Source organism: Nomascus leucogenys, chromosome 24 (genome assembly GCF_006542625.1).
Source record: "Nomascus leucogenys isolate Asia chromosome 24, Asia_NLE_v1, whole genome shotgun sequence".
In the NCBI taxonomy this organism is placed as follows: domain Eukaryota; kingdom Metazoa; phylum Chordata; class Mammalia; order Primates; family Hylobatidae; genus Nomascus; species Nomascus leucogenys.
The window spans coordinates 23,873,140-23,879,379 of record NC_044404.1 but is presented as its reverse complement, the minus strand read 5'-3'; positions in this window follow the sequence as shown (position 1 = coordinate 23,879,379).

Here is a 6,240-nt window from a genome sequence, read left to right as displayed (position 1 = left end):
TGTAATTCCTGTGTTTTTTCTGCTTCTCACTTCTAATACCATTCTTCTGAGTTGACTACCAGTTCAGCCTCTTTGTTAGAGATCTAATCAAGTTTTCTATTTAATTTTTCCTTAATAGATATGTTTAGAAATCTTGTTTTGTTTTGAGGCAGAGTCTTGCTCTGTTGCCCAGGCTGGAGTACAGTGGTGTCATCTCAGCTCACTGCAGCCTCCACCTCCCAGGTTCAAGTGATCCTCCCTCCTCAGCCTCCCAAGTAGCTGGGACTATAGGCACACACCACCATGCCCAGCTAACTTTGTTTTATTTATTTTTTTTGTAGAGACGGGGTTTCACCATGTTGCCCAGGCTGGCCTCAAACTCCTGGGCTCAAGTGATCCACCTACCTCACAGCCTCCCAGAGTGCTGGGATTACAGGTGTGAGCCACCACACCCAGCCAAGTAGATATATTTAGAAATCTTTACCCAACATTTAAGGAATATATGTTTTTCTCAAGCACATATGGAACATTTGCAAATCTCAAATACCAAAGAAGCAGCATCATATAAGCTGTTTAGTGTGTCTACAATATAATTAAAAAACAATAACAAAAACTTGGAGAAGAAAAAACTATGTAAATGTTAAAATGCACTAACTCATTGTGTTACTGATTCATAAATTTATGGATTGTGCCATGAGATATAAGAATTCCAAATATGTAGTTCTAGTGAGGCAAATGAAGCCTGGTTGTGAAAGAAAAAAAGTAGACATTAGTGTAAGTAGATTAGCACAGCCAATTTTAATTAGATCGCTTTCTGCCCAGAGTTAGAGAGCAAGTTGATGATAATAATATTGCTTATATGGTTCTTCACAGTCTTAAAGCAACTTCATGCACACTTCTAAAAAAAAAAAAATACTTGGAATGATAGTAACACTATATATTGAACCTTATAAGATGTAGCTTTAAAAATAAAAGTACTTTAGGAAAATACAGCGTTAAATGTTTATGTTAAAAAGAAGGCTGGTGGCCGGGCGCGGTGGCTCACGCCTGTAATCCCAGCACTTTGGGAGGCTGAGGTGGGCAGATCACAAGGTCAGGAGATCGAGACCATCCTGGCTAACACGGTGAAACCCCATCTCTACTAAAAATACAAAAAATTAGCCGGGCGCGGTGGCGGGAGCCTGTAGTCCCAGCTACTCGGGAGGCTGAGGCAGGAGAATGGTGTGAACCCCGGGAGGCGGAGCCTGCAGTGAGCCGAGATCGCGCCACTGCACTCCAGCCTGGGCGACAGCGAGACTCTATCTCAAAAAAAAAAAAAAGGGCTGGAAAGAAGTAATGAAGGCCAGGTACAGTGGCTCACGCCTGTAATCCTAACACTTTGGGAAGGAGAGGCGGGTGAATTTCTTGAGTCCAGGAGTTCCAGATCAGCCTGAGCAACATAGCAAGACCCCATCTCTACAGAAAATACAAAAAGTAACCAGGCGTGGTGGTGCACACCTGTAGTCTCAGCTATTTGGAAGGCTTAGGTGGGAGGATTGCTTGAGCCTGGGAGGTTGAGGCTGCGTTGAGGTGAGATGGATCACACCACTAGACTCCAGCCTGGGTGACAGATCAAAACCCCCTCTCTAAATAATAAAATTTAAAAAGCAAAAGAAGTAAAGGGATGTAAGGAGCAGCAAGGATGAAACCAAACTGTCATTGTTCTCAGGTGATGAAACTGTCCACATAGAAAACCTCAAATAATATACAAATGAATTATTAGAATTAATGATAAGTTGTTGGATCAGAGACAAAAATCAATTGCATTGATACAGTTCAGAAACTAGAATACAATGAAAATATTCCATTTATCATAACAAAAGATATAAAGTAACTAAAATGAAATCAGCAAGAGTTGTGCAAGAAGCACCCACCCATTGCAGCTCCAACGGCCCCAAGTTTCCAGCTTCCACTTCCCAAAGGAAGGGGATGCAAGGGTGACAAGATGGTGCCAGGCGGCCTCTCTCAGACCTTTTGGAGGTTTCTTGAACCAGCCTTGCTGACTTTGTGGAATGTGTTGAGCAAATCCTGTTGGGTGAATCCATGAAAAATTCCAACTCCTGGTGGCAAAATTGCAAAATTGCAGCCCTAGAAATGTTCTCAGATTTTTTTTTTTTTTTTAAGACAGAGTCTCGCTCTGTTGCCCAGGCTGGAGTGCAGTGGCATGATCTTGGCTCATTGCAACCTCCACCTCCCAGGTTCAAGGGATTCACCTGTCACAGCCTCCCGAGTAGCTGGGATTACAGGCACGTGTATTTTTAGTAGAGATGGGGTTTCACCACGTTGCCAGGCTGATCTCGAACTCCTGACCTCAAGTGATCCACCTGCCTCAGCCTCCCAAAGTGCTAAGATTACAGGTGTGAGCCACTGCGCCTGGCCAAAATGTTGTCAGCTCCTAAATCTTCTAGAAGACACCAAATGTCTGGAGTGGTTTAAAGCATGAATCCAGGATCATTTTTATCAAGAGGAGTAGAAGAACCAAGTCTGCAAAAATTTAATTCCAAAGTACGGCCCCAACACTATGAGTTCAATATGTCCAGTGTTTCAAGTGTACCCTTGCTCTTGGGCATTATTCAGTGATGGCAGCTAAGAAAACTGACAGCCCAACTCCTTTCAAAATCAAGCCCCCAATGTGTCCCCAGCAATAATTCAATATTGTATCCAATGTCATTTTGTTTTTTTTTGAGATGGAGTTTCGCTCTTGTTGCCCAGGCTGAATTGCAATGGCGTGATCTTGGCTCACTGCAACCTCTGCCTCCTGGGTTCAAGCGATTCTCCTGCCCCAGCCTCCCGAGTAGCTGGGATTACAGGCGCCCACCACCACACCCGGCTAATTTTTTTGTGTTTTTAGACAAGATGGGGTTTCACCATGTTGACCAGGCTGGTCTTGAACTCCTATCCTCAAGTGATCCGCCCGCCTCAGCCTCCCAAAGTGCTGGAATTACAAGTGTGAGCCACCGTGCTCGACCGTAGCCAGTGTCTTGTAGTAAATCAGCTTTGTTGGGTGTTTCTCAAGAACGGCTGCTATGAAAACTTGGAGAAACTCCTTTCAAAATTGAGTCCCAAATGTGTCCCTAATCCTTAAATCTTCAATGTTGCATCCAGTGTCTGAAGTAAATACACGCTATTGGATTTGATTGCAGGCTAGTTCCAACAGAGACAGGTAGATCCAACTCCTTATAAAATCAAATCTCAAACTGTGGTCCCATCTCTGAGACCCAGACTGCATCTAGTATCTGGAGTAAATCCGTGCTGTTGGACATGATTCCAGATTCTAGGATAGTTATGATGGAGATAAGTTATTTCAGCTTCTTACAAATCAAGGTCCAAGGTGTGTTGTTTCCTTTCCCTGAGCAGGTGGAATAGGTCTGTGGACAGTGACAGGTGCAGATGGTTTGCTGTGAAGATATGGATGGAACCCCTTACAAAATGGAGGTCCAAGGTGTGTCCTGATTCTTAAACTTGAACTCCTGGCTTCAAGCCATCCTCCCACCTCCACCTTCCAAAGTGCTGGGATTATAGGTGTGAGCTACCATGCCTGACCCCAATTCTTAAGTTTTCCAGACTGTATCAGATGTTGCTACTAAATCTGTATCCAGTAAATCCATGTTGGAGGATCTTCCACAATGGAAATAATAAATTGAATGCCTTAAAAGATTTGACCTCAACTCAAATTCATTCTGTCTAAAGTCTAAAGTCATTCAGTGTCGAAATGACCAGGCAAGGTCAGGATGGATTGCAATGAAAAGTGGGTTGAACGCCTTACAAAGGCCCACAGTGTGTCTCAACTCTTCGGCTAGGGACCTTGGGAGGCCACTCACTCTCATTTGCCACAAAATCCTAGCGTGACAAACTATTTTTGCACTGTGCTTATCTTAGGAAACTCCGTCTCAAAAAAATCTTATTTTGCACTGTGCTTATCTTCCCAGGCGCCAGAACAGAAGGGAAAACTTGTACATAGTTGCAAATAACTTTACACTCCTCCATCCCTCTACTGCCACAGGATCTACTTTGAGGCACTAAGAAAAAAAAAAGGCAGCAGTTTGAAAAGTGCCCCTATCAGAACAACATGAATTCTGCTAAAATTGAAGCAAGAACAAACATCAACATTTTTTTTTTTTTTTTGAGGTGGTGTCTTCCTCTGTCATCCAGGCTTGAGGGCAGTGGCACAATCATGGCTCACTGCAAACTTCGCCTCCCAGGTTGAAGAGATCCTCCTGCCTCAGCCTCCCAAGTAGCTGGGATTACAGGCACCTGCCACCACGCGCAGCCAATTTTTCGTATTTTTAGTAGAGACGGGGTTTCACCATGTTGGCCAGGCTGGTCTCAAACTCCTGACCTCAGGAGATCCACCTGCCTTGGCCTCCCAAAGTGCTGAGATTACAGGCGTGAGCCACTGTGCCCGGCGTATAATTTCTATTACGATTTTTTTCTTTGACTCATGAGTTAGGGTTTTTTCCCCCATACTTTCCAAGCATAAGGTTATGTCTAACTTAATTGCTCTATTTCTAACTTGAGTTTTCCATCAGAATTGTGTAAACTGAACCAATTGAGATGTCTATTGTGTTGGTTATTGTTTGTGCTGTTAATTGTCGGTTCTCTTCAATTAAGGCACAAACAAGATGAATTTTTTCCTCAAAAATTGATGTGGATGACCTGCTGCTGTGGGCTTCATTTTCAATATAATCTCATCGCTTCTTAAAATGAGTTATCCAGTTGGGTATGGTGGCTCATGCCTGTAATCTCAGCACTTTGGGATGCCAAGGTGAGAGGATCATTTGAGCCCAGGAGTTCAAGACCAGCCTTGGCAACATAGTAAGACCCCCATCTCTACAAAAAATACAAAACAAAAAATTTAGCTGGGCGTGGTGGCATGTGCCTGTCATCCCAGCTACTCAGGAGGCTAAGGTGGGAGAATCGCTTGAACCCAAGGGCTCAAGCCTGCAGTGAGCTATGATTATGCCACTGCACTCCAGCCTGGGTGACAGAGAAAGACCCTGTCTCAAACACACACACACACACACACACACACACTTATCCACTTGTCATTAATTATGGTTAATTAATAGGATATGTATGTCACCAATTTTTTGAAATTTGCTTTATGGCCCAGAATATCATAAACGTTCATAAAAGTTGATACTGACTAAGTTCCACTAATGTGAAAAGTCTGCTATTGCTCTCACAGCGTTTGCAGAAAGGCAGATGTTGGATTTAAACATTATTATTCCCACTTGCAGAAGAGATGTCATCTGCTTTTAAGGAAAAGCTGTAAACAGGAATTTGCTGTTGTGCATTAGAAATGCAATCTGAGGCCAGGCGTGGTGGCTCACGCCTGTAATTTCAGCACTTTGGGAGGCCGAGGTGGGTGGATCACCTGAGGTCAGGAGTTTGAGACCAGCCTGACCAATATGGTGAAACCCCGTCTCTACCAAAAATACAAAAATTAGCCAGGTGTGGTGGTGGGCACCTGTAGTCCCCCCTATTCGGGAGGCTGAGACAGGAGAATTTCTTGAACCCGGGAGGTGGAGGTTGCAGTGAGCCAAGATCACACCACTGCACTCCTGCCTGGAGACAGAGCAAGACTCCGTCTCGTTAAAAAAAATTTTTTAAAGAAAAAAAAAGTCCTGGGAAAAAAACCTATACCATAAAATCTGAAGGTCTGAGAAAGGTGCACAGAATTGTGGTGAATCTTCTTTACTACTGCGGTCTCAGCACCTAGCACCAACTTGTGCCTTAATCACAGCAGCCATCTCTTTTAATAATTTGGAGAAAAAAGAAGAGGAAAGAGGGAATAGTGTTAGCATGTAGCAAATAAAGCATTCTCTAGAGTCAGATTTGGGTCTGAACTTACCCACCATACATGATCTTAGAAAAGTTATTTAATGTCTCTTAAGCCTCCGTTTCCTCATTTCTTAGATGGAAAGAGTAACATTTATGTTGCAGAGTTTGATTACTCATGAAAAGTTACTATGTATCACAACCAATATAGAAAAGATAATAAATGGTAGAGGCTTGTAAGCTTTGTAACTGAGGGTGGGTTACAATGCAAAAAAGGAAACATCTTGGTTAAAATAAGATTCCAACTAAGGGTGACCCTGAGCAAAATCTCTTACAGTTGCTAGTATTACTCTTTCAGTATTTACTTAATGCCACCAAATGTGCCTGGTACTGGAGACACCACATTTAACAACCAGTTAGTCTCTGCCCTTTAGTTTAGAC